The sequence below is a fragment of the Mustela putorius genome, unplaced genomic scaffold (genome assembly GCF_011764305.1).
Source record: "Mustela putorius furo isolate JIRA1106 unplaced genomic scaffold, ASM1176430v1.1 tig00000508_pilon_pilon_pilon, whole genome shotgun sequence".
In the NCBI taxonomy this organism is placed as follows: Eukaryota; Metazoa; Chordata; class Mammalia; order Carnivora; family Mustelidae; genus Mustela; species Mustela putorius.
The window spans coordinates 3,768,380-3,795,072 of NW_025421402.1; the positions used below are offsets into that span (position 1 = coordinate 3,768,380).

A 26,693-nucleotide genomic window follows, 5' to 3' on the forward strand; every position below is an offset into this window, starting at 1 on the left:
TGGAGGCTGGAGAAAGACATGAAGGTTACTTAACCCCACTGTAATAAGAAAGGTTTCCAGGAATATGAGAGGGGATGGAGTGTGTGTTGACCCCTTTGGGGTTCAAATGCAATACAGTCAAAGTCTTATGATTTCATAAAATACCAGAGAGTTGATTCCTGTCCCCTAGTGAATTAAAGGATAGGAGATTAAAAAAATAAACTGCCGTTGAAACCAGAAACCAGGACTCACACTGCCTTGTGGAAAAGATGAAGTGTGCTAGATCCAAGACAGGATGCACAGCGATGTACCTCCCTCTGGGCAGGGGCCCATGGCAGCGGCCAGGGCTCAGAGCCCTGCTTTGGTTATGTCACACGGACACCAGGAACAGGACAGAGTCAAATCTCTACAGAGGTCCCTCGCTCCAGCCCTGAAGTGTTCTGACCCTTGAGAGCTATGACATCGGTTCCCATCTTGGTGTTTAGTGTTGCTATTGGATTATCTGTGGGTGGTCAGCCTGTCCATGTGTCCCCCTCCGACTGAGAGATCCACAGAGACCATCTGGGAAGCCTTCAGCCCAGCCCACTATTTAGGCACCTTCTAAATGCAAGCACTGTGCTCAGGGTGTAGAAGAGAGATGGGTTTTCCCCACTGGAAGGAATCGGCCCTATTTCCGGGAGACATTTCCTCTCTCCAACCCACTGGCCAGCTCCGTCCCTGGGGCCCAGCTCCCCAGCAGGTGAGAATTGATCTCTTGCTCTGACCCTTTCCTGGGGCCACTGTTGGAGCTGCCAACCATTCTGGTCAGAGCCCCAGGTGCAGGGGAAAGGAAAAAAGCAGTGATGTTTACTCATCTAACAACTCTGAATAGAACCTTTCAGAAGGCCTTTGGGCCAGGCAGCCTGCAGAAATTGCCGCTCGGTACACCAACAGCCTCGGAGAAGCTGTCCATGGCAGCAGCTCCCTTCCAACAGATCGTTCTCCAGGGAAGGCTAGCGATGTCCCGGTCTTTGCTCCCCACTGCTCTGGTTGCATTGGACGGGCCCAAAGGAGCCACAGCTGGATTTGGAATTCCAGAGGGCCTCTTGGATCAGTGGCTCCCGAAGTTAGATCTGTCTCAGAATCACCTAGGACAGGGCTTTTCCGACTTCTCTGTGCGTCAGTATCAGCTGGAGGGTTGTTAACACCAGATTGCGGGGGTGGTGGTGGGGGCGCCTGAGTGGCTCAGTCAGTCAGGCATCGGGTTCTTGATTTCGGTTCAGGTCATGATCTCAGGGTTGTGAGACAGAGCCCCATGGTGGGCTCTAAGCTCAGCAGAGAGTCTGCTTGTCTCCCTCTCCCTCTGCCTCTCCCCCTACTGTCTCTCTCTCTCTTTCTCTGAAATAAATAAATCTTTGGGGATGAAAAAAAACAGGATTATGTGGTCCCATCTCCCGCATCTCTAATTTAATGAGTCTGGGGCAGAGGGAGAATTTGCATTAATAAGAAGTTTCCAGGTGTTGATGGCAGCGGTCTGCAGAGTAAGGACACCTGTCTAGAGCCAGGGTCTCAGGCCCTGGAAGGCAGGGGATTCTTAGAATAGAGCAGGGCCCAGGAATCTGCCTGTTTAAGAGGCTTGCAGGTAAGGTGAGGCACAAGGATTAGGAAACCCATGCTTTAGATCTGCATTGTTATATTGGACCCCCAATGACACAATCAGGGATGCTGAGGAGATGGGTTTTGAACCCAGTTACAGCAAGGACAGTGACATAGAGAGAGACATCGCTGTCCTTGGCAGCAAGAGGATAAAAGGCCTGTGAAATGAGAGTTCATTGCTGAGAGCCAGCTGGGGCCCTCCGAGGTAAGTGACCATCAGGTGCTTTGCTTTTTTAATGGGGTCAACCTCGGATAAAGCTGGTGGTCCTGCTTATATGCTGGGACTTTGCTCAGCCTGATTAAGGGGTGCTACCCCCTTCCCTTGCCTTTGAGTTCAGAACCAGATAAGACTCCTATATCTTCTTTCTCCCCATGGTTCCCCTCTTCCTGCAATGGCTGATGTCAATTTCCCTCTGAGATTAGGAGGGAAAGGAGCTGGACTCCTTATTAGCTGCTTGGAGCATCTTACCCTATCTGGGGCTTGGCCCGGCAAACTCCCACAGGACAGGGAGACAGAAAAGAGCCACGCTCTGCTAGGGCACTTGCTAGGGGAGCCCACCATGGGGACCTGCAGGGGTCTATACTGGCAGGCAGAACATAGAGGGGATACAGCAGGTGATGGGCCAGGGACCCTTAGACCTGGGGGTACCAAGGCAAAAGGACCAGGTTGTCCCTGCAGGTGGGGCACAGGAGACATGGGCTACACAGATAGATGAGGAAGTCATGGCAGCCCATTCGGTTGAGGGGCTTTAGCTGCTTTTAGGACTCTAGGTCTTGAGGAAGAAATGGAAAAAGCAGAGAGGATAAATTGGTGTCTGCTCCCGTGCTAGGTCTAGTGGACGGTGGTCACTAACTGGAGTGCTGGGCCAAGGGAGATTTGAGCTCTGGGTTCAGCAGAAAAAGTAGGCAAGAGTGGTGTGCTTGACCAACAACGGCTACCATGGAGGCCTCGGGGCAACATGGCATCTCTGGGCAGGAACACACAGCTCTGTGTAGACTGGTGGAGAGGGGGGTGCCTGGGTGGCTCAGGAGGTGAAGTGTCTGCCTTCAGCTCAGGTCATGATCCCAGGGTCCAGGTATTTAGCCCCATATCTGGCTCCCTGCTCAGCAAGGGGCCTGCTTCTCCCTCTCCCTCCACCTCTCCTCCAGTTGTGTGTGTGCTCTCTCTCTCTCTCAAATAAATAAAATCTTTTTTAAAAAATGCACTGATGGTGGGGCACCTGGGTGGCTCAGTGGGTTAAAGCCTCTGCCTTCAGCTCAGGTCATGATCTCAGGGTCTTGGGATCGAGCCCCACATCAGGCTCTCTGCTCAGCAGGGAATCTGCTTCCTCCTCTCTCTCTGCCTGCCTTTCTGCCTACTTGTCATCTCTGTCTGTCAAATAAATAAATAAAATCTTAAAAAAAAAATGCACTGATGGAGACGCTTAGGTCTTCAGGATAGAAGAAAAGGGGTCTCAAGGGCAAGGCAGAAAGCTTCTTGTCACAAGTCCGGCCGAGGTCAGGCAAATGAACAGCCAGGGCCTTGATGCACAGACGCAGGGTTCTGGGCTCCAGTGGCTTTAATCCCTCCTGCCCCGGGGCCCAGACCCGGGACCCAAGACTGTGCGTGGCCCCTGCTGAAGTGGAGACCAGGTGAGGCCACCTGTTGAGCCAACCTGGTTGATATATGACACATTCCAGAAAGCAGAAAAATGGGTTCCTTGGGGCTCCCAAGTCCTGTTGGCAGTTTTGGCCTCTCAGCCCTAACCTTATCTGCCTACGCTCTGCTGAGGGACTGGCTGGGCCTGGACAAGTCATTTGGGAAGCGTCTGAGATCAGAAGAAAAATAACAGAGCCAGGATCTGGGAGACACATTAATTTTTCCATCCTGTGTCCTGACACCAGTTTTTCCATAGGGGAAATTGAGGCCATGCTTCTGCCTCCTTCTTGACCTCTGTGGCCCTGGCTGGGCCTCCTGACCTTGGTGCCTCATCTCAACCTTCAGAAGACAGTGTGCATCTGCTCAGGCCAGGCTTAACCCCGAGATCTCCCACCCGTGCTGCCCTTGGGTGTCTGGTTCCTCTGCAACCCTGGGCTGCTGCTTCAGGCCCGTGCACATTCCTATCTGAGGACAGAAGGGGTCGTGATGGGCTCACAGTTCAGTCCTGGAGCTGCAGCCTGGAGCTCGGCAACATGGAGGGCCCAAACGGATGTCGTGCGGCAGCCTGGGGGACATGTCTGGTCTCAGGGTTCCTGGGGTCTGAGCAGGAGGAAGACAGCTCCTTCCATTCACAGCCCCCTCAACCCCAGCAAATAGCAAAGCTGTGGAGAGCAGCCTTGGACCTGCACCCAGACTAAAAGTCGCCCATTGGGAGCACTGTCTCTTCCCAGGCTGGTTCCCTGAGAAGCCCCGCATTTCTTCATCAGGGGCACAGGGCCCTGGTCAGATTTTCTCTCCTCCTCCATGGGCCACCGCCTACCCTACCCCAGAGAAGCTTGGGAAGTGGCCTTTCCAGCTCCTCCTCCCTGGCTCCCCCCCCCCATCTCCAAACTTGGAGGACCTAGGTCTTTCTATTTAAAGATGTCTGCATGCAGAACACACTGGTGGTCCCCAGAGTGGGGGTGGGTGGGCGGACAGGTGAGATGGGTTAAAGGGATCGAGAGCACATGTACCGAGATGGGCACTGAGCACCTGATCCGAACAGAACACTATATGTTAACTCTACTGGAATGAAAATTTTAAAAAACGGGTGCCAATCAGCCAAAGCAGCCATAAGGACCTTATTTGCTATAAAACTGTACAACTGAGATTGTGATCACCCACCTCAAAAATATGGGTAGAAAAAAAGAAAATATCTCTGTGGAAATGGACAGGAGGAAACAGGATCACATATCACATATCACATATCCCCAGCGGCTTTTAAGCCCTTTCTACCAGGATAAAAATAAAAGCCGGGCAGTGGCCGACTCACAGGACAGAGCAGACAAGTGATGCCTCTAGTTCCAACTCGTCTGGTGGGAGCAGTGGGGGGCGGTGGCATCTGTGCCTCTTAACCGGACCGGGCATTTCTTGTGATCAGGAACAATGTCCTCACAGCCTGATAGATCCACAGGGTCTAGGGGTGTCAGTCTCATGGTAGAGGTCAATAAGCATTTCACTCCCTCATTCATCTGTTTCAGCAACATTTGCTGAGTGTCCTGATGGGCCACGTATGGGGACTACAATGACAGGACAGTGGAGTCCCTGCTTTCTAGGAGCACATGACGAGAGAAAGATATGAACATATAAAGTTACAAAAGAGCGTCAAAAATTCCCTGTCAGCTCTGCTGGAGTGGACAGCTAGCCAAGGCTTCCCAGGGAGCCTCGAAGGTTCCAGAGGTCAGGTGTTGATGCAGAGAAGGATGGGGCAGGCAGAGAAGGCCGACTGTGCCGTTCCTCGGAAGCAGAAAGGTATTCCCTGGGTGGCTGGACTGAAATAGAGGTGGAGGAGCCATCTCCTTCTTGTCACCCCTCTCTGATCCCTTCACTGTCACCTCTGGGTAGTGTGGCAGGGGCTGGTGGCATCTGTCTCTGGTCCTTCCCTGGGAGAGACGGAGCTCAACGGTCCTTCCGCCTTCGTCTTGTTGGCTTTTGTCCAGCCTCCTCCTCTTTCAACCCCATGCTTACTGGAGAAACAGAAAGGTCCAGTTAGGACAGGGTGAATATTTGGTATCATGGCTGAGCACAGAGACTTTGGGGCAAGACTTTCTGAGGTCGCTTAGCAGCTCTGTGATCAGAGGAAACTCCTCTCTGTGCCTCAGTCTCCTAATCTGTAAAATGGGGAAAACCGTAGTGCCTACTTCATAGGGTTCCTGTGAAAAGGAAATCAGATGTGAAACCCTCAGCAATAGCAGGCGGCACGTGGGGAAGAGCCAGCAGGTGCTCAGGCCATTGCCACGCCCACTGCTGCTCCTCTGGTTGTGGAAGTCTGTGGAAGTCTGAGGGTGCTCTCTGCGAGGCGCTCGCAGCATCTCTCCTCACAGACTGTAGAACAGACTGCCCTCAGGCAGTTGTTCTCAGACTTCTGTGCACACCTCGATTCTCTGGGGGAGCTGTCCAGGCAGCCAAGGGGTTGCTATGACAGGAGATTTGAATCCAGGGGCTCTGGCTTGGGGTCCAGGACTTTGTAATTATAACCACCTCTCCAGGGGTTTCTCATGGACATCAAGGACTGAGAGCTTTGCGGAGGCCAAGCGTGTCCCCTTTCAGGTTCCAGGATGTGCCCTTCTGGGTCTATCACTCCTGCCACTCGGGGCTGGATTAACTGGGGCTCTGTTCCCTAACAGAAGCAGACCTGCGGGAGGGACTTACACGTTTTTTTTGCATCTTTTTGGCCATTGGGGAGGGACGGATCCAATTTGTGGTGATGGGGAGGGTCAAGGCAAATGATCTCCATCAATGTGAACTGGATGCCATGACCTCAGCTTTCTGTGCTCCAGTCTCGGTGGAGGGGGTGGCCGAGGGAGAAGCGGAGGCCCCTGACCAGATTTCTTTATCACTTTGATAAGACCCCTACCGCCTTCTGGCTGCGCTCCTTGCCCTCAGCAGCCATGACAGCCCCGGCCCCCCGTAGCAGGCTGCTTCCTAAAACATAGCTGTCACCCACGTCCCCTTCAAGCCTCAGTGTTGCCTAGGTCACAAGGCTGCCTTGTGGAGCCTTTTACGGTCTGCTCCTTCTCCCTGATCTTACAGAGGACAGCTCTGCTCTACAAATCAACCAGTATCAGCTAGGTGAGTAAAAGCAGAGCACAGAGGGGTAAAGTGGACAGGGAAGGGGGACCAACATCCCAAGGGCGACAGCGCTGGCCTTTGAGACACAGAGTCACTAGGGAAATAAACATAAAATGATGCCGTGGGGCAGGGACGGTCAATAAACGAACTAATGCCACCTGCTCGCACCTGTGAGCTGGTCCCGGCACTCAAGAGCCCTCGAGGCCTCAGCATACTTCTCAAGAGAGCCACGCCCATATCCTTAGAAGTGACCTGGAGGGGACATCTCATGTCTCTCCTGTCTAGAGAAGTGAGTGAAGCAGCTGAGGTTCTCTGAACAGCAGACTCTGCCTTAACTGGGAGCCAGTAATGATGTGGCAAGCAAAATATTAAAGTGAGGGGTGCAGGGATGGGAGACAGCTCCCTACCCATGCCAGCCTCCCTGGGGAGGCCCCATGGCCACGTGACTGGGTTCCAGCCAATGCAGTGAGGAGAAGCACTACTTGGGGGTCTGGCCCGTAAAGGTCTCTGGTGCCTAGACCTGTGTGACTTTCCTCTGGTCCCTAGGGAGGCGGGGGCCGGAGGTGGTGGGATTGTAGGATGGAAGGGACCTGGATGCCAGCCACGGCTCAGAGGAGGCCTTCCTGCTAGTCCAGAAGGCCCTTTTTGGACTTTACATGAACAAGAAATATATTTCCACCAATTGGAGCCATATGTATTTTTAGGTTTATTTGTGATAGCACTTAGTGTTATCTTATGCAATGCAGGGAGTGAGGGTAGGACTTCCAGGGGCCCCAGCCTGAGAGACTTAAAGGTAAAAAGAGGATGCAGCAAGGTCTAGGTTGTGGGGGGATGTCCCTCCTCATCCAGGAGTCTTGGAAGAAGGGGAGGAGCGGGACTGTTAGGGTGGGAACCGAGTAGCGGTATAGGCTGGCCCAGAGCAGGACAGGGGAGGGGAAGAAGTGAGAGAGAGAGAGATAACACACCTGGGGAGGCTGAGATACGGGTCCTGGGAGGGACAGGGCGGCCCTTCCACTGGCTTGTCGGAACTCCCTTTTTCTCTGCAACCTCTCCATTTGTCCCCTTGTTTGGCTCCTGCATTTCCTCCCCCCTTCTGAGAGGACAAGCTTGCTGCCTCTTCTGTGGAGGACCAGAAAAGTCCTTCAAGAAATGCCAACCCCTAAAAAGCAATAACATCAATGGATTCAAATGTTAGTTAATTCAAATATTTGCACCAACAAATGTTAAAAAGCCAGTCAGTCACCCTCAAAGTTACTCCTAGGGGTGGAGGGGCGAGGCGGGGGGCCTGTGATCTAAGGCCAGGAGGTTTAGCTGAGAGTTTGGAGCATTTCTGGGAGGAGAAAACGTTTCGTTAAAAGCCTAGTGCTGATCTGAAAGGAAACAGCCTAGGAAACTACAAAGTCACTTCTGACCTTGGGAAAATAGAAGGCAAATCGCAGCCAGCCCCCCTCTCCCCGCCGGCCCAGAGGGAGCACTGAGCTCATCGCCTGCAAGGTTCTGTTCACTCCAGTAAGATGGTATTTAAAGGTTCAGTGTTTACCAAGTGGTGGGCTCTTAGGAGCCTGGAAGTTTTCTAGAAGGGACTTTGGGGGCCTTTGTGGTATGTTCCGTGACTGCCTCCCTCTGCTTGGCTTGAGCTCCTTCTCAGTCCCAGACTGTTGGGAGGAGGGTTCCCCAGCGAAGCCTTGGCTTCCTTGGAGCCTTTCCTGACAGAAAATTCCCCCAGGCTTTAGGCCAGGCCCTCCCTCAAAAACAAGCACACGCGTGTTCTCTTCACGAACGTGCTCGGACCTCAGGAGAAATAGCTAAGGCAGGAGGACATAGAAGAATCAAGAACAATGGCCGGGAAGGGAATTCTTGAAGTACGATGGTAGATCTGGAAGTAGCTGAGAACTACCAGTAATAATCCAGAGGAAGAAGCATGAACCCTGGAGTCTGACTTCTGAAAATGTCTTTATTTCACCCTCGACTGGGAATAATATTTCTGTGTGTGCGATTGCAGGTTGAGAGGGTTTTTCCCCTCAAGATGACTCCACTGCCTATGGCTTCCATCATTGTTGTTGGGAAGTCTGAGGTAGTCTACGTGTCATGCCTTCGCTGGTGATTTCGCTTCTCTCTGTTCTTGGTGGCAAGATCCTCTCCTGGCCTTTCTTATTCTTTGAAATGGGTCTAGTGTGAGTTTCTGTGTGTTCATTCTGCCTGGTACATGTTGTAATCCTCTCTGGATTCATGTCGTTCCTCGGTTCTGGAAAATTCTCTTCAAATGTTCTCTTTCCTCCATTCACTCTCCTTTCTCCTGGGATTCTTGTTAATGTTTATTCAGTTTTTTCATTCTATCCTCCATTCTTGCTTAATGCTTTTCATATGTTCTCTCTCTTTGTTCTGTATTTACACTTCACTTGTTCTCTCCACAGCGATTTCTCATTTCCTGTTTAAACTCTTTAGGGTGTTTTACCAAGGGGTGCCTGGAGGGTTCCATCAGTAGAGACGGAGTTGATCTCAGAGTTGTGAGTTCAAGCCCCATGTTGGGTGTAGAGATTACTTCAAAAGAAAATATTTCCTAAAAAAAAAAATAAATTATATATATATACATATATATGGTGTATATGTATGTATATAATATATATATATATATATGGTGTATATATGGTGTATGTGTGTGTGTGTTTTTATATATATATATATAAATGTTTTTATATATATATAAATGTTTTATATATGTATTTATATATATATAAATGTTTTTATATATATAAATGTTTTATATATGTTTATATATATATAGTGTTATATATTATATATTATATATATATATTATATATTATATATATAGTGTTTCACCTACAAAATATTTTTTTGGTTCTTTTCTCAAACATGCCTGGTCACTTCTGGTGGTATGTAATTCCCTCCTTTGTCACTCCTTTTTCAATTTCTTTTAATGTTTTTTATACCATGACTTTCTATTCTGTATCTGATTGTTTCAATACCTGAAGCCCTTGTGGGGAGGCAGGGGTCTATGCTTGCTGTGGTGGTTTATTGCTTATGTGTTTGGTGATCTTTGATTGTGATCTCCTAGTTGGCTGATTTAATTTCTGGAAAACCTGCAGAACTAACATGAAGATGCTTTACTCAGTGAGAATTTGCATTTGTTTCTGCTGGAAGCAAGGGCACTCCTGACCAGGGTTTCTGTTATCCCCGGGGTCCTTCACTTAACCTCAGCATCTTGGGTTCAGCTCCCTAATTTGTTGATGGCCCAAGGCTTGGTCTTCTACAGTTCTATTGTTCATCTGGACAATCTTCACCTTTAACTTATGCTCAACATTCCCAGTACTGGTTTTAGCTCATGGCTTTTTTTTTTTTTTTTTAAGATTTATTTATTTATTTATTTATTTGACAGAGAGAGAGATCACAAGTTAGGCAGAGAGAGAGGAGGAAGCAGGCTCCCTGCTGAGCAGAGAGCCCGATGTGGGACTCGATCCCAGGACTCTGAGATCATGACCTGAGCCGAAGGCAGCGGCTTAACCCACTGAGCCACCCAGGCGTCCCAAGCTCATGGCTTTTAAGGCCTTTTTCAGTCCTTATAGAATCATTTACTATGAACCTGGCATTGAAATAATAATTATATTTTGTGCAAGATTGGTTGTGTAGTTGCAGAAGCCTTCAGAATTTCTAGCCCATCAAACTCCTGGAAGGTAAAGTCAAGATCTAAATTTTTATCCTGTTTCTGACATGTTCCAATTGCGTATCTTCGGCAGGGGTGGGTCTTAGCATTTTGTGTCTCTGTCAGACTCCCTGTGAAACCGCCTATAAGAATATCCACTGTGATTCTCATCTGTTTCCCACTGCCACGTGCTGCACTTCGCAATAGAGGGCATTCACATGAATGACATGCCAGATTTTTATCATACCCAAGTCAATGTGGCAGGTAAGTAAAACACTACTGTAAGGGCCTACTTAATAAGAGGGAGCCATTTTGTTGTTTATGCAGTAAACTTAGATTGACCTTATATAGTAAACTTAGATTGACCCTGCCCCTCCCAAAGGAACTTACTTGCAAAGCCCAGATACAAGGGCGGGTCAGGCCAGATAGAGACATCCAATCAGTGGGGCACGCATATATCTACTAGGGTGAACTGTAATTCAATTGGCCGCCTATGTGTGACCTTACATGACTGTGCAGTTTTCTTTGTGTATTGCAATCTCATTGGCCACCGGTGTATAGCCCGGCTAAACTACCTCTATAAAAGTTAGTCTGTGAGGCTGGGAGGGGTTGCGTCTTTGCAAGAGATGGCCCTTGACCGGTCAGTTTGATTCTCGATGCTTGGTACAAAATAAAGCTTTGCTTGACCTTCACTTTGTATCAGTCTCGCTCCTTTGATTATGGACCCTAACACTACAGTAATCTGTGTTTGTCACAACTCTTAATGCATGTGAGATGTGGTTGTTGCAGACATAGGTAAGATACAGCTCGTGTTCTGTGACATTTTCCTACCTTTCCTAATATTCTCCCCCACTCAAAATGGCATTTTAAAACACAAATCAACCAAAGACTTATCATGGGATAACATCAATTCTGAATTCTAACGATATAAAAAATACGGACAATTTGAAAACTTCGGAATTCTAAGCAGGCCTTTAGGTTGCAAAGAGATCACTCAAGCTGCTTGAGGACATATAGGGGCTCATGGTGGTTCTGAAACCAGAAAGCCATTGGGATTAAGCCACATTCTGTTTCTACTCTGTTTCTGTGTCTCTCCATCGTCGCCATCATCATCATCATCATCATCTCTCTCTCTTTCTCTCCCCCTTATAGCCGTTGTTCACTCCCAGTTTCTGCTCCCTTGTAATCTCAGTTTGCACATGACCTTCATGGCCATTCCCTTCTTGGTATATCCTAATCTTTCCACCTTAACTTGTATGGTTAACCCCTTCATTTTTCCAATAGTCACTAGCTTGGATTCCTAAAAGCGACCTTAAATGAGTATCTCAGTTCACCTTGTTAGCCTGGGCTGGCCCGTCTGTGAATTGGCTGCCACTGGGTCACCTTTGCCTCAAGGCAGCTGTATCCAGGGAGACTGAACCACAAGCTTACAGGGGCTGGAGGCAGGGCAGTTTTCCTTAGAAGAAGTCCGTGTCTTGGCAGGCTTTCATGTAAGACAGACTTTACAGCTGTGGGGGAAACAACAAACAAAGGGTTTGTTACTAAGGGTTTATGGCAAGACCTGGTGACTGAGAGATGCTGGTCATTGAGAAAGACAAGGAGCTGAACAGCTGTTAGATACTAGGGGTTCCGTACATGTTAGTTTCCTGCCTGCAGAAACTTCCCAACCTCAACCCATGAGGACAGGTGACTTGCCGAGGTTCCCTTCCAACTTAGGGTTTTCATGGCATGAACACACACATCTGAAAGCTCTCCTGGTTAGTTGGGAACCTTTGATGTCTGCCTGGTTTAGCCTTACACTTCTGGATGTGAGCACTAAGAAGAGATGGGGACTTCTCTGAAGTGACACAGAGCCGTGGAGCTGAGTTGGCAGGACTAAGGTGGCCTAATGGCTACCAGCATAGACTCCAGAGCCAGACCACCCAGGTGTGAACCTTGGATCCATCGTGTAATCCATTGTTAACTCCATGACCTTGGCCACATGTCTACCTCTTTGCGTCTCATTTCCTCCTGTGTGAACTAGAGGTAATAATTACCCTTATACAGTTGTGGTGATTGAATGACTTGATACACACAAAACCTTCACTCCATGCTGCCATAACAAAGGCCCAATAGACAGAACTTATCGTACTGTTCAAACTTCCAGAGGCCATCCTCCTGATCGCATGCCTCTCCGTGACCCTCCTTGTAATTCACATCATAGAGCAATGAGTCTCCTCTTAGAATCTTCTGGAGGAGATGCCACAAACACTGCAGAAAATCTCATGGCCCTTAAGAAGTAGACATTCTTCCCTGGTTCTAACCTCATTCTGCTGCAACATGATTTCAGGTCGTCTTTGTGTTTCCTTGTCCTCAAAAGGAAGAAGGGTATGGACCCCTGATCCCTTGCCCATGTGCCAAATGGATCTACAGCTGGAGACCAGTTCCTTATCTTTACAGTGGGAGGAGGCCCAAAATACTTCAGAAACAGCTGGTAACAGCTGGAAAGAAGCAAGGGAAGCCTGCTACATTGAAACCTGCCCCTTCAGGGGCTGTGGTCTCTCCTCCTTCCCCTTAGGACTTTCCCTCTAAAGAACTTCCAGCTTAAAATGATGAAATCTGTCCCTGGATAAGATCAAATACCAAATATTTGGTATTTTCTAATAATACATGCGGAGTCTTTAAAAAGAAATATGTTTGGGTGGGTTTTGTTTGTTTGTTTGTTTTTAAGATCTTATTTATTTATTTGACAGAGAGAGAAACAGTGAGAGAAGGAAACAAGCAGGGGGAGTGGGAGAGGGAGAAGCAGGCTTCCCGCCGAGCAGGGAGCCTGGTGTACGGCTCCATCCTAGGACCCTTGGGACCATGACTTGAGCAGAAGGCAGAAGCTTAACGACTGAGACACCCAGACCTCCCTGGGTGTGTTTTTATTAAAAGAAATCCTTTCTTCAAAATGTTACAGTTCCTCTATTTTTAGAAGATGGTGGCATTCTCCAAGCATTTGAACGAGGTTTGTGGATGTCACTGGGCTTCCTGCCACACACACACGTGATCATGTCTGCATACACAGAGGTGCGGGCAGAGGAACTCACAGCTGCACACGTTGTTCTGGACACGTTTAAACACCAACACCTACCACATGGTCCTCACATATGCTCATCTACACACATACCCCTGTCTACCTGTAGATATTTGGGTTCATGATGATGACTGCCCTACACACTAACACGTACATACGAACGAGTAGAAGCTAGTAAATCAAGCTTTTTCTGCAGGTCGTTGGCATGTCCTAGCATGGAGCACATGTCCACAGGGTATCTTTAGTGTGGCTAATTCACCAACAGGTTTTGGGGTAGAAAAGACAGCTGTGTATTTATTTTCCGGGACGATCAGAAATCAGAATTCCCAACTTGCTAGGTTGCCCCATCTCTTCCCTGTCCTATACTTGGCCCTTGAGTGAAATGACTGAGCTTTGCATGGAACTGGGGCTGGAGGGTTGTTCTAATTCAGAGCAATGGGTTCTGGAACGTGGGCCCTTGAAAGAGTCCCATGGTGCCTAAGCCATGTCCACGACGGAAGGAGAAGTAAAGAGCTCACTACTGGAAACACGTGTCCAGAAGAGAGCAAGTTTCTCCTGTCCTAGAGCCAAGGAACAACCAGGTGCCGGTGGCGTCCCTGGGGAAGAGGGAGGGCAGTGCAGGCACAGACCGTGTCCTGTGAGAGGAAAGAGCCGGGAGGGCAGGATGGGAGGAAAATCTGAATTTATAAGTTTGTTTTTTACACAAACCAGACTCATAAGTTTGCTTTATTTCGGCTGGAACTCACATCACAGCCACCCTATTTACTGACCTACCGGCTGCATTCCTTAGAACTGATTTTGTTCCCATTCAAAAGGAAACCAGGCAGAGCCGGGAAAATATTTCCTCAGCCAGCTCCTCAGAGCACTGCTGTCTGAGGGAGACCATCTGGCTGAGATGCCCTCCAAGTAAATGCAGCTTTGTCCCCTCCCTGCAGAGAGGAGGGAGTGGGGAAAGGGCAGAAAAAAATGGCAGGGCGGTGTGGCAGTCATTCTAAGGGCGCTTCCTCGGGTCCCTGGGGCCCCTGGAGGCCAGCAGTGCGACTCCAGCTCTCTGGGCACCAGGGGTGTGAGCGCTGTTCCCCACTGCCCCTTTGGAGCTGCCAAAACTGAAATCACTGAACACGGAGTTAGGGGGAGATGCTCAGTGGGGCTCCAACTTCCAGTATTTCTGCCATAGACATACAACCCATGTATATAAACTCAAGAGCACAGATAACAATAAAACACAGTAAAATAATCAGTGCATGATGAATTTTCATTATTTCTTATCTTTGTTACTATCTCTCAGGATTTATTATCTTTGTTTTTTAATGTGATATTGTCACATTAAACTCCTATAACTTAATTCCAAATGATGTATGCCTTTAACAAGCAGCTCACAAGGTCCTGAAAATTGGACAGTTCAATCTTGTGAGCCAGTGTGGGCTGGCTTCAGAGTACGGGGCCAGAGCTCCTTTTGCACTTAGAGTCTGGGGATAAATGCATTGGTGTTAGTACTGCTCCCATTAAAAGCCATGGCCACACCACCAAGGGAGGCTTAGAATGGGCTCCATTTCCTTAAGGAGATTGTTTTCGGACGGTAGAATAGACACCCACTTGAGAGAGAAAAGAGGTTGAAAAACACTTTTGGAGGGTGCCTGGGTGGCCTAGTTGGTTAAGCAACTGTCTTCCTTTCAGGTCATGGTCCTGGAGTCCCGGGATCGAGTCAAGCATTGGGCTCCCAGCTCCATGGGGAGTCTGCTTCTCCCTCTGATCTTCTCCCTTATGCTCTCTCTCACTGTCACTCTCTCAAATAAATAAATAAAATCTTTTAAAAAAAGAAAAAAGAAAAACACTCTTGGGGTGGGGGGGAGGTGGGGGGGAGGGTAGTCTACTTACCACGTGTAGTTGACCAGCATAGCTCAACACACAGATCAGGAGTCTCCACCTTCCCCAGCCAGCTCTAAATCCTATGTGCTTCAGCTGACGCCATCAAGATTACATGACAACTACTGGTTTTGTTCCCTTGAAACCCTTGTACTCTAAGGATGGTTCTCCACTGATCTCGGAAGCTAAGTAGGGTCGGGCCTGGTTAGTACTTGGATGGGAGGATGGTTCTCTGGTGGGAGCTCCCTGATGTCTCAACACTTTGCTCCCTGGGTCTCAACACTTTGCTTCCTTAGCTGGAGGGTCCTGGAGGGTCTGTGACTATTGTGTCTCCCTCTTATTTCCTGGACCCCACCTAAAGGAGCCGGGATACTATTTGTCTCCCAAAGCTCTGCTGTGGGAAGCATTTGCTCATGAGAGGGAGAACATGTTCCCCAGCTGGGGTTGAGGGGGTCTACGCCTCTACACCCAGCTCCGACTTTCTGAAAAATGACTGAGCTTTATCGAAGGCACACGGATCCAGAAAGGGCAGTGTGCAGAAAAAGAGAGTATAGGGACTGAAACCTGAGGGAAAAATCCATTGAGTGGCATTGCAGAACCAACAACAGAGCTATAGTCACAGCTCTTGCAATTTGTTGAAGGACATATAGAGTGTGCCAGAAATAGGAACATCAGACAATAGACAGTGGGAAGCCTCTGAAGGGTTTAAAGGGTAGAGAGGTAGGCGTGAGCAGTGCTAACGGATTTGTGTCTTCCATTTGAGGGTCATCTGTGATGGCTGCTTATAGACACAATCAGCCCCATGGTTCTTCATACTCATCAGGACATTTGTGATGTTGGCCCTGTGATTTGGTGTCCCTCAGCCCCCTCTTGTCTTCATCTCCCTCCTGCCCCAGGTGGTTACTATGGGTCTTCAGTGTACTCACCCCTTGTGCATGTCCCTGTCTTCCTCCATCATATCTACCCAGCAAAATCCAAACCTTGGTAGACCCAGCACTCTGTTCTGTACCATTCCCAAGCAAGCAGACATGAACAGAAGAAAACTACCCCTGCATAGCCTGGTCCTTTCCTTAATGCAAGACAACTCATCTCTAAATGAGGCTCAGTACTGCTGGGGTATCAGCTACATTTCCCCAGTCAATTCACCCCCAAGCCCCAGCTATGGGTTGAACAGCCTGTTCTATTGGGACAGGTCCCTTCCCTGAGACATTGGGTTGATCCCTTCTCCTCCTGTCTACTCAAGACCTTCACTACTATGGTCTGCCCCTCTTTCTCCTGACACATCAATTCTTCCCTGTCTAGGGGAACAAAACTCTAAATTTCATACAATATTAAGACTTCTCTCTCTCAGTCCTGTCTGCTTCAGGCAGGAAGCTGCAGGGGCAGGAGGGATGGTGGTCCACTTGTCCTGTTTCCTTGCCTTGTTCATCTCCTCATCTTCCCTTACCTCACTAGGCTGCCCCTTGGTCCCCCAGATCATTGCTCGGAGAGGAGAAAGATGGAAGAGATAGAAAGGTCTTACTTGACTGTTGTAGCATAGAGCTAGTGATTTCTGGCCTTGGTGGGTACTTAGAGCCGCCATTCTTCTCTGGGATCTGATGAGTGTTTCTTGGTGATGCTCCTGTTGGGTTTCTCTGATGGCAGCTTCCTTGATGCAGATCATGCCTTTCCTCCAGCTGCCCATTTACTATTCCATTTACTTAGCTCATGGGCATCCTGGGGTCCACACCACACAGATTCTTTCTGGGGCCCTGAAGTTCCTCTGAGCAGTCTTCTTGGGAAGGGTCTCTTTATGGAGACGCCCAAGCCACCATCCCTATTCCAAGCTCCTATCAGGATATTGGTCCTACCATCATGAGGGAACGGAGGCTTCCCAACACAGCTCCCTCTGCTCCACTATGCCAAGGTACTAGCCAGTCACAGTATCTTGCCTTTTATACCTTCATAGGCATGGGTCCTGCCTGTTATATATTCTCCATATGGTCTCCATATTCTCCTCCTCACTTGGTTTGGGGCAAGGTCTCTTCCCCTCCTAGGCAACACTCCTATAGCTTTCTACAAAAACTTAAATCCTCTTTTTTCTCTACCTCTACCTCTCTCTGTCTCTGACTCCTCCTCCCCCAACTTCAGTCTCAACCCTTCAATACCCTCTAGGGGATTGAGGTACTTAGGGTTGCAAAACGGGTTTTCATTTATCTCCTTTGCAAGTCCTGCCTGGCGGCTTGGCTCCTCACTCTGCCACATGGGGTTGCTTTGCACCTATTGTTTGTGCTAAACTTTTGGGCTCCCATCAAAACTGTGGGAGTCGTGTTTTAGCATCTTGCTACTCATATCCACATCCATCTCTGAATCTCCATGGTGTAGCCTGGAAAGCTGTGGCTGAACAAGAAAAGAGGACCTGGGTTGAGAAGCATAACTGTAGAGTAACTGTCTGGGCTGCTGAAACAGAATCCCATAGACAGGGTGCCTCAGTAACAAACATTGATTTCTCATGGTTTTGTAGGGTGGGAAGTCTGAGATTATGGCGCTGGCAGATCTGGTGTCCCATGAAAGCCCACTTCCTGGCTCATAGATGGCCAACTTCCTGCTGTGGACGGAAGTGGGAGGGAGCTCTCTGGAGTCTCTTTTGTAAGGGCACTAACACTGTCTGTGAGGGCTCTCCTCTCATGACCTAATCACTTCCCAGAGGGCCCCCTCCTAATACCATCCTATCAGAAGTTAGGATTTCAACCTAGGAATGGGCAGGGGGCACACAAACATTCAATCTACAGTAGTCATTTTCGTGGTGGAGCACCAGCGCAAAGGCCTATGAACATCCTCCAATTTTTGTTTCTAGCAAGACCTGGCCATTCATCTCTTCCTGGGTTCTTGTGCATATGTGACCCTGCTGAGGCAATGGAATGGCCCTCTTTCCCCTGTTTCCAGAAATACCCAAGAGCGGGATAAGAGCCTTCTGGGGGATCGTGAGGCCAAGGTAGTGTGGTCTCCCCAGGCTCTCCTCCCAGGAGGCATGCCTCAGATGCATGTTCACTTCCTGAGTTGAAGGAGATATTAAACTCTTTAGTTTTTCCTTTGGGCTCTAGTTTCTCCCTGCAGGCCAGAAAAATATGGTTTAGCCCTTGGATCTTTTTCTACTTTTGCTATTTTCTTCTTTTTCTCCTTCTTCTGGTGACATTGCCCCCGACTCAATTCCATGTTCTTTAGCCGTTTTTGTCATTTTGATTCTTCTTCTTGATGGGGAAGTATACTGATGTAAATAAACTGCTTGCTCATGTCTAGCTGTTTTGTTCTTGTTTGTTCATTAAGACTCTTTATTTTTGTATACCTTTACCCTCTGGTGGTTTTTTTTTTTTTCCTTTGAAACTCTTAACTTTCATTTTACATTAATTATTCATATCTATTACATTTTATACATAACTTTACTTTGTTTCCTTGTAAATTATGTAATTATTTTTACTTTAAAAGATGCTTACATACCTGGTTTTAAAAATAATTATTCTGAAGGGTTTTTGTTTTTCTATTTTGTTTGGCCATTTGTCCGAGAATCTCCTTTACAGCAAAAGTATCCAGTTTGGAATCATGTGTTGCATTTTGCTGCTGTGTCTCTTTAATCTCCTCCATCTGGATTGGTTCCTCAGTTTTTCCTTGACTTTCATGACCTTGACACGTTTGAGGATCATAAACCAGTTATTTTGTGATGTCTTTCACTGTGGATTTATTTTGATCCCTTTTGATTTGACTCGGGTTACGAGTCTTTGGCAGAAATATTATAGGAGTCATCTGTGTCTCATTGAAACCTACCAAGAGAAGCTCAATTTACATTGAGCTTACATCACCCCTTGCTGAAGGGTCTTCTCCAGTCACAACAGTTGAGACCAGATAGGCTTCTCCACAACTGTGATTTTCCTTATTCCTTTGTAACTAGCAAGTATTTTATGTAACTAAGAAATACTTTGAAACTATTTAGATATACCATTCCTCTTCAGACATGCAATTTATTTCTTTATATTAGTTTAGACCAGAAGTCAACAAACTCTGTGTTTAAAGGGCCAGATAATAAATATTTTAGGTTTTGCAAGAGGCAAAGTTGAGGATATTATGTAGGTACTTTAAAAAAATAATAAATCAATTAACTATTTCTGGGAGAGAGTGAGCACTGGCAGGAAGAGGGGCAGAGGGAGAGACAGAATCTCAAGCAGGGTCCACGCTAGGTTAGAGCTCGATGTGGGGTTTGATCTCAGGACCCAGAGATCATGACCTGAGATGAAATCAAGATTCAGATGCTTAACTGAGCCACCCAATTGCCCCTTATGTAGGTACTATTATAACAAGAGGGGCAAAATTTTTTCTGCAGATTTTCATTGATGAAATTAAAAATGTGATTATTAAGTACTCTTTTTTTAAGGCAGGTCTCCTAATGAGAATGGAATTCTACCCTTGGTTGGGGAGAGATTAGATTTAATTGTTAAATCAAAGTTAGCGTTCCCTATTATCATACTAATTACAGGTGTTCCCCTATAAAAACCACTCTTGTGGCCCATACAAAAACAGACAGCAGTCTGGATTTGATCCATGGCCATAGCTTGCTGACTCATGGATTTGCCTTTTACTCGATGGGTTATAATCTCTTACTAACATGTATCTGGATGTTCAGATTATCCAAGGCTCTTCAAGCTGGCTTCTGTGCCCTTTTGCCTCCATCATTCTTTGGGCCCTTCATTGCCAGTCTCGTTTTGTACTTTCTCTTCTCCTGCCTTGAAAACAGGCATTTCTTCCAAGAACCGTAGTGTCTTTCAGTGGAGAGTAACACTCAGAAGCTGGGATCTGGGAGCCACATGTGCTCAGAGCTACTGGGCTGTTGCTCTTCCCAGGCCCTCTCAGTGGGCAGAGCTAGAACATGAGCATGTGTTTACAATGCTCTTGAATCAAATCTAATACTATGGGATAGTTTCCACTTTTCTCCCTTCCCATATTTGCAACAGAGAGAACCCTGGCTTTCACTATACTTGAAAGACTATCTCATTTGGTCACTCACCCCTATAGTCAATTTTCCATTACTGTTGCCAACCCTGCCCCTTACTGACACCCTCTTCATCCTGCTTGGCCTCTGATGTCCTTCTCTAGGCCACCCTGCGTGCGGACATCTGGTCACCATGCACGGGCTCTGAGTCTCCATGCAAGCTGCTTTTTTACGTGGCGCCTCCAGGTGCCCTGTTTGGACTGACCCCTCATGACAGACCCTCCCACTCATGAATGCGTTCTTCATGCCCCCTCCCCTGGATCCCAACACCTCTTTTGGGCTGTCCCCACATGCATACCCCGCCTTCCTTCTACCCATGTGAACACCTTCCTGCTCTGCTTGGACTCCAACACCTCATGCGGGTCCTCCCCTGCTCCGTGGATGCCCTCCTTACCCTGTCTGGGCTCAGACACCCAGTACTTGGCCTTCACCAGGCACAGATGAAAGCATTCCTCACTTAGTTCTGGCTCCAACACCCCATGCTAGGTCACCCCTGCCCCCATGGATGCTTACCTTTCTCTACTTTACCTAACAGCTTCAGGACTGAATTGTGCAGGAAGGGAAAGGAGTAATACTGCTTTCAAAACTCTTTACCAAGTTACTCAGATTTTTCTTAAGATACAGTAATAGTTAATGCTCGTGGTGCTTACTAAATGCTAGGCTGTGCTAAACAGTGTGCATGGAACCCAGATAGTCCTCAGAGTTTCTACAGGAGGTCATTTAATTATAATCTCTAGTTCACAGATGAGGAAGTTGAGGCACAGAAAGGTTTAGTAACTTGCTGAGGTCACACAGCTGATAAGTGATTGAACCAGGACTTGGGTAACTCAGTTTCTAGAGTCCACGCTGTTAACCACTGTGCTGTACTGTATGCAGACTGCAAACCAAACTCAACGGCTAGAGCTAAGCTTCACAGGGAGGAAAATCATTGCTAAAATAAATATTTTGTTAATCCAATCAAGAAATGGGCAGAAGACATGAACAGACATTTCTGCAAAGAAGACATCCAGATGGCGAACAGACACATGAAAAAGTGCTCCATATCACTCGGCATCAGGGAAATACAAATCAAAACCACAATGAGATATCACCTCACACCAGTCAGAATGGCTAAAATCAACAAGTCAGGAAATGACAGATGCTGGCGAGGATGCGGAGAAAGGGGAACCCTCCTACACTGTTGGTGGGAATGCAAGCTGGTGCAGCCACTCTGGAAAACAGCATGGAGGTTCCTCAAAATGTTGAAAATAGAACTGCCCTATGACCCAGCAATTGCACTATTGGGTATTTACCCTAAAGATACAAATGTAGTGATCCAAAGGGACACATGCACCCGAATGTTTATAGCAGCAATGTCCACAATAGCCAAACTATGGAAAGAACCTAGATGTCCATCAACAGATGAATGGATCAAGAAGATGTGGTATATATACACAATGGAATACTATGCAGCCATCAAAAGAAATGAAATCTTGCCATTTGCAACGACGTGGATGGAACTAGAGCGTATCATGCTTAGCGAAATAAGTCAAGCAGAGAAAGACAACTATCATATGATCTCCCTGATATGAGGAAGTGGTGATGCAACATGGAGGCTTAAGTGGGTAGAAGAAGAATCAATGAAACAAGATGGGATTGGGAGGGAGACAAACCATAAGTGACTCTTAATCTCACAAAACAAACTGAGGGTTGCTGGGGGGAGGGGGTTTGGGAGAAGGGGGTGGGATTATGGACATTGGGGAGGGTATGTGATCTGGTGAGTGCTGTGAAGTGTGTAAACCTGGTGATTCACAGACCTGTACCCCTGGGGATAAAAATATATGTTTATAAAAAATAAAAAATTAAAAAAAAAAAAAAAAAGCAGAAAAAAAAAATAAATAAATATTTTGTCTTTTTATGCAACGGTGCGAGTTTCTTTAGAATACGTACATAGCAACGGAATAAGCTATGTGAACCTTCAACTCTGCCAAAGTATTTTTCCAAAATGGTTTTACTAGTTTGCATTCCAACTAGGAGAATACAAGTTCATATTTTTTTCATTTCCTTGGCCATGTCCAGTGTTGTCAGACTTTTGAATTTTTCCAGTCTGATGGGTGTGAATAGCCTTATTAATTTTCAAATTGGCATTCTCTGATTACTAGTGAGGTTGAGAACATTTCCACAAACATACAGAATTTGGGGTTTTCTCTTTGGTGAATTATATGTTCATATTATTTGTCTATGGGTTTATAATTTTCTTACTGATCTCAGGACGTTTTTAAAAATATATAATATGGGTACAAATCCTTTGTTCAGTTATATATATTGCAAATAATTTCTCCTATTGTGTGGCTTGTTTTTCCTTTAATAGATGGTTTTCTTGTTACACACAAGATTATAATTTTCAGGCAATCAAATTGATTACTCTTTTATGGTTTATATTTTCCACTGTTTCCATTGTTTCCAAAGTCTTCTCTACACAGAAGGCATAAAGATACATATTTATACAAAAGGCATACAGTTATACATTTTTATTTTCTTTTCAAAGTTTTAAAGTTTTGCTCTTGCAACATCTAGGTATCTTCTCCACCTGAAATTTATTTTTGTGACCATTTATGAAGTGAATATCTAATTTTATTTTTTTCCATATGGATACCCAGTTGTCTCTGCATCATTTCTTTAGAAGTCCATCTTGTCCCTCTCGATTTAGAGCTATCTCTGTTGTTTGTCAACTCCCACATGTGTGGGTCTGTTTCTGGGTTTTCTAATCTGTTCCACTGGACTGTCTGTCTCTCCCAATAGGAACACCACACTGTCTTAATTGTGGTAGTTGGTTTTTGTTTTTGTTTTTTGGTTTGTTTGTTTGTTTTTAAGATTTTATTTATTTATTTGAGAGAGAGAGGCAATAAGAGAGAGCATGAGAGGGGAGAAGGTCAGAAGGAGAAGCAGACTCCCTGTGGAGCTGGGAGCCCCATGCGGAACTCAATCCTGTGACTCCTGGATCATGACCTGAGCCGAAGGCAGTTGCTTAACCAACTGAGTCACCCAGGCGCCCTTGTTTTGTTTTTAAAAGCAAATCCTCCTATCTAATTAGGGCAAAACTCTCCTGTTACGGCTGAACTTGGCTCTCTGCCTTTCCATATTAATTTTATAATTGGCTCGTCAAGTTTTTTTGTTTGTTAGCTTTTTGCAACTTCACTGCGGTGTACTTAATGCACAAAAACTACACTTTTCACATGTAAATTGCGTGAGTTTCAAAATAGGTATATACCCATAAGTCCTCAGCACAACCCAGCCATTTTCTTGCAACAGACAGACTCTGAGATGGCTCTCGATTTTCCCTGTCCCCTGCTAGCCATGCTCCCAGGTACCCCTGCTCTGGTCTGAATGTTGGTGCCCCTCCCCCCAAATTCACAGGTTGAAATCCTGATGCCCAAAGAGGCGGTGTTAGGAGGTGGAGCCTTGGCTGTGTGACTAGCTGAGGGTGGAGCCCTCAGGACTGAGATTGGTGCCATGAATGAAGAGGCTCCAGAGGGCTCCCTCGCACGAAGACTTGAACATGACCTCTAAGAGCAGCCTTATTTGCAGTAGCCTGTGGTAGCCTGGTTCTCGTCCACTTAATTCTATCATCTCTGTCAGTTCTGCGTCTGTTTCAAATATTTTTCTTTTCATTAAGGGTCATATTTTCCTGCCTCTTTGCATGCCTGGGAAGATTTATTTGGATGCCAGACATTGTCAATTTAACACTGTTAGTTGCTGGATAGTTATTCTAGGATATGGTTAAGTTGCATAGGACTAGCTTGATTCTTTGACTTGCTTTCAAGCTATAAGCCAATCCAGAATAACCTTTTATTCTAAGGCTAATTTGGCCCCATTCCTGAGGTGATGCTCCTCTGAGGTGACGCCTCTCTGTGCCCTGTGAGTTAGGAGACCTTTCACTTCCGGCTGGAGGGACCCGGAACTACTTCCTTGAGCTGTGTGAGCAACAAGGATCATTCCGCCCGCTCTTCTGCAAGGTCGTTTCCTCACACGCATGCGCTGATCAGTCTTAGGGGGAGACTTGAGGTGAAGGCTCAGGAACTGTCTGTGGGTGCAGCTCTCTCCTCTCCGGCACTCTTCCCTGCAGAGCCTGGCCAACTTGGACTTCCAAAACTCCGAACTCTGGCCCTTAGTTCGGAGATCACTTTGTTTCCCTTCTCTTAGAAGTCATTATTCTATGCTGCTGTTGTCCATAGTGCGAAAACCATTATTTCATATATTCTGTCTGTTTTTGTTTGTTTGTTTTAGTTATTTAAGGGAGGAGGATAAATCTAGCCCTTGTTACTTAGTATGGGCAGAAATGGAAGTCTTTATTCTCTTTTCTTGCCTGCATGTCTACCACCGCAAGTACTTAGAAAATATTTTAAAATCACACAATATATATTTTCTGTAGATGTGATAAAATTCTAATACATTAATACATAAAGCAACATTACTACGTCTGGGACCCACTCTGTTAATTATGTTCCTAGGGATGGCCCCTCCTCCCGGGAGAACTGGGTGAGGTATGCAGCACAAGAGTTAGGCTACAGTGAGGGACAAACTTGTGCCTTTCCATTCAGCAGATCCTGCCTGACTATCTAAGTACATGAGTGTAATGTTATTGTTGAGGTAGAGTTGAAATGGCCCCAAACCCTACAATACCTCCCATTTAAAAAACAAAACCTAAAATCTCTCCCTGATTTCACATTTCTACTTGTAACTATTGCCCCATTTCTCTGTCCTGTACAATGAGCTTCTTCAAAGAGTTACCTAAATTTGCTCTCTCATCTTCTCCTTCGATTCCTGTCTGGTTGGGCTTGGACTTCACCATTCCACTGAAGCAGTCGTCAGGGGCCCCAGTGTCCTCCACACTGTTGGACCCCACAGCCGTTCCTTATCTTACGTAGCTCCTCAGATGCACTAACCCACCATGCCTTCCTTCTGGAAACCTCCTTTTCCCTTGGTCTCTGGGAAGTCACTCTCATCATCTCTCTTCCTACCTCTCTGGAAGCTCCAGAGATGGATCTCTTTTCCTAGTTCCTCCTCCTCTTTCTGACCTCTTTCCTATCTATAGTTACTCCCTTACATGATATACCAAGTCCATGGCTCTAAATATCATTTCTATGTTGATGACTTCCAAATCTACCTCCCCATCTCCAACCCCTGCCCTGCATCAGACTCCTCTTTTCAATGACCTACTTATCATAAATGGATATTATAAACTTAAGTCTCATACTAAACTTGGTTTTCCCTCTCAAATCTGGGTTCTCTGTAGCCTTCCCCATAAATGACGTGTTCACCCTGCCTGCCAATCATTCAGGTCAAAAATTTTGGAGTTAATATTTCCTTCTGTTACATTTCACATGCAGCCCAACAGCAAAGCCTGTCAGCTGTACATTTGAGTCTAACCATTTATCACAGTCTCTAGCAGGACACTCCTGTCTGAGCCACCACCAGATTCTCCAACAGCTTCTTAGCTCACATGGCATGGACGCAAAAGGCTCACGAGGCCATGCACAATCAGTCACTCCTGCTGATTCTTTGGCCTCATCTCCTGCTCCCCCCTTTTTTCTTTCTTTCTTTTTTTAAAAAAGATTTTATTTATTTATTTGACAGACAGAGATCACATGTAGGCAGAGAGGCAGGTAGAGAGAGGGAGGGGGAAGCAGGTTCCCTGCTAAGCAGAGAGCCTGATGTGAGGCTCGATCCCAGGACCCTGGGATCATGACCTGAGTTGAAGGCAAAGGCTTTAACCCCCTGAGCCACCCCAGTGCCCTATCTCCTACCCTCTTTCTGATTCAACCACCTGGGTGCCTTTGCACACTCCCTCTTCATTCATTTGTACCTGCTGTTTTTTTTCTTTCAGGAGCACACTTCGCCCAGCTAGCCCCATGATATCTTCCCCCTCTTCACTTGAGTCACCTTATAAATGTCAACTTACAAAAGAGATTCAATCACCCTTCTTGTTCCAGTCATTGTTCTATTTAAACATTTATAACCACTTACCATGTTATTAGCTCATTACTTCATCCACACCTCTCACCCCCACTAGAATGTGCCATGGAAGCATGACTGAGAACTACTGCCATCGGTTATATAATAACATTATTTTTTTAAAGAAAAAAAAAAAAGCAGAAGAGAGTGACCCATAGAATACAATGCATTAGAGATGTCCAAACTAGTAAGTACTGAAAAATGTCTATCTGGGTAGGCAGTTGAGAAGACCAGCCACCTGGAGAGCAGCTTTTTGGGCTGCTGGGTGGAGATGACAGATTGCAGCGGGTTGAGTATCTCCTCTCCCCCACAGTCTCCCGATTCTTCCCTAAAAAACTCTTTGTCACTCTTCTCCCCCTTTCAGTCCTCATAATCACACAGTCATACCTATATGCTAGCCATTCCCCATGGGGCATTAGCAGCCCTTGCTGTCCAGCAGGGCACAGTCTGATGAAGGAGGACTCAGCTCAAGGAGCTCCTAGTCAGATGGAGAAGGGAGGAGGTGTAGAAATAATGATTATTTAAAAACAACAAAATACAAAAGCAAAACAAGAATGCACCTACTGTCAAGGAAGTGCATGCTAAAGCCATGCCAGGGACAAGGGGCCGATCAGGGAAGGAGAGGAGGCAGGGACACCCTCTCTGGCTTGGGAGCCCTGGGACCGAGTGGGATGTGACATCCATAATTCACAGCCGATCAGTCCCGCAGGACCTGGCGCTCTGACCCCTT

At 46.8% G+C, this 26,693-nt stretch overlaps 1 long non-coding RNA gene across 1 annotated transcript in view; it reads right to left on the bottom strand.

Moving 5' to 3' along the window:
* Window positions 1-3,029: 3,029 nt before the first annotated feature.
* LOC101686753 overlaps window positions 3,030-26,693 on the bottom strand; it is a 49,732-nt gene continuing 26,068 nt past the window's right edge. Inside the window, exons 2-4 of the long non-coding RNA XR_006607050.1 lie at window positions 11,360-11,533; window positions 7,330-8,924; window positions 3,030-5,259 (exon numbers count right to left, since the gene is read on the bottom strand). This is a non-coding gene — a long non-coding RNA (uncharacterized LOC101686753). The remainder of the gene's footprint in view (window positions 5,260-7,329; window positions 8,925-11,359; window positions 11,534-26,693) is intronic.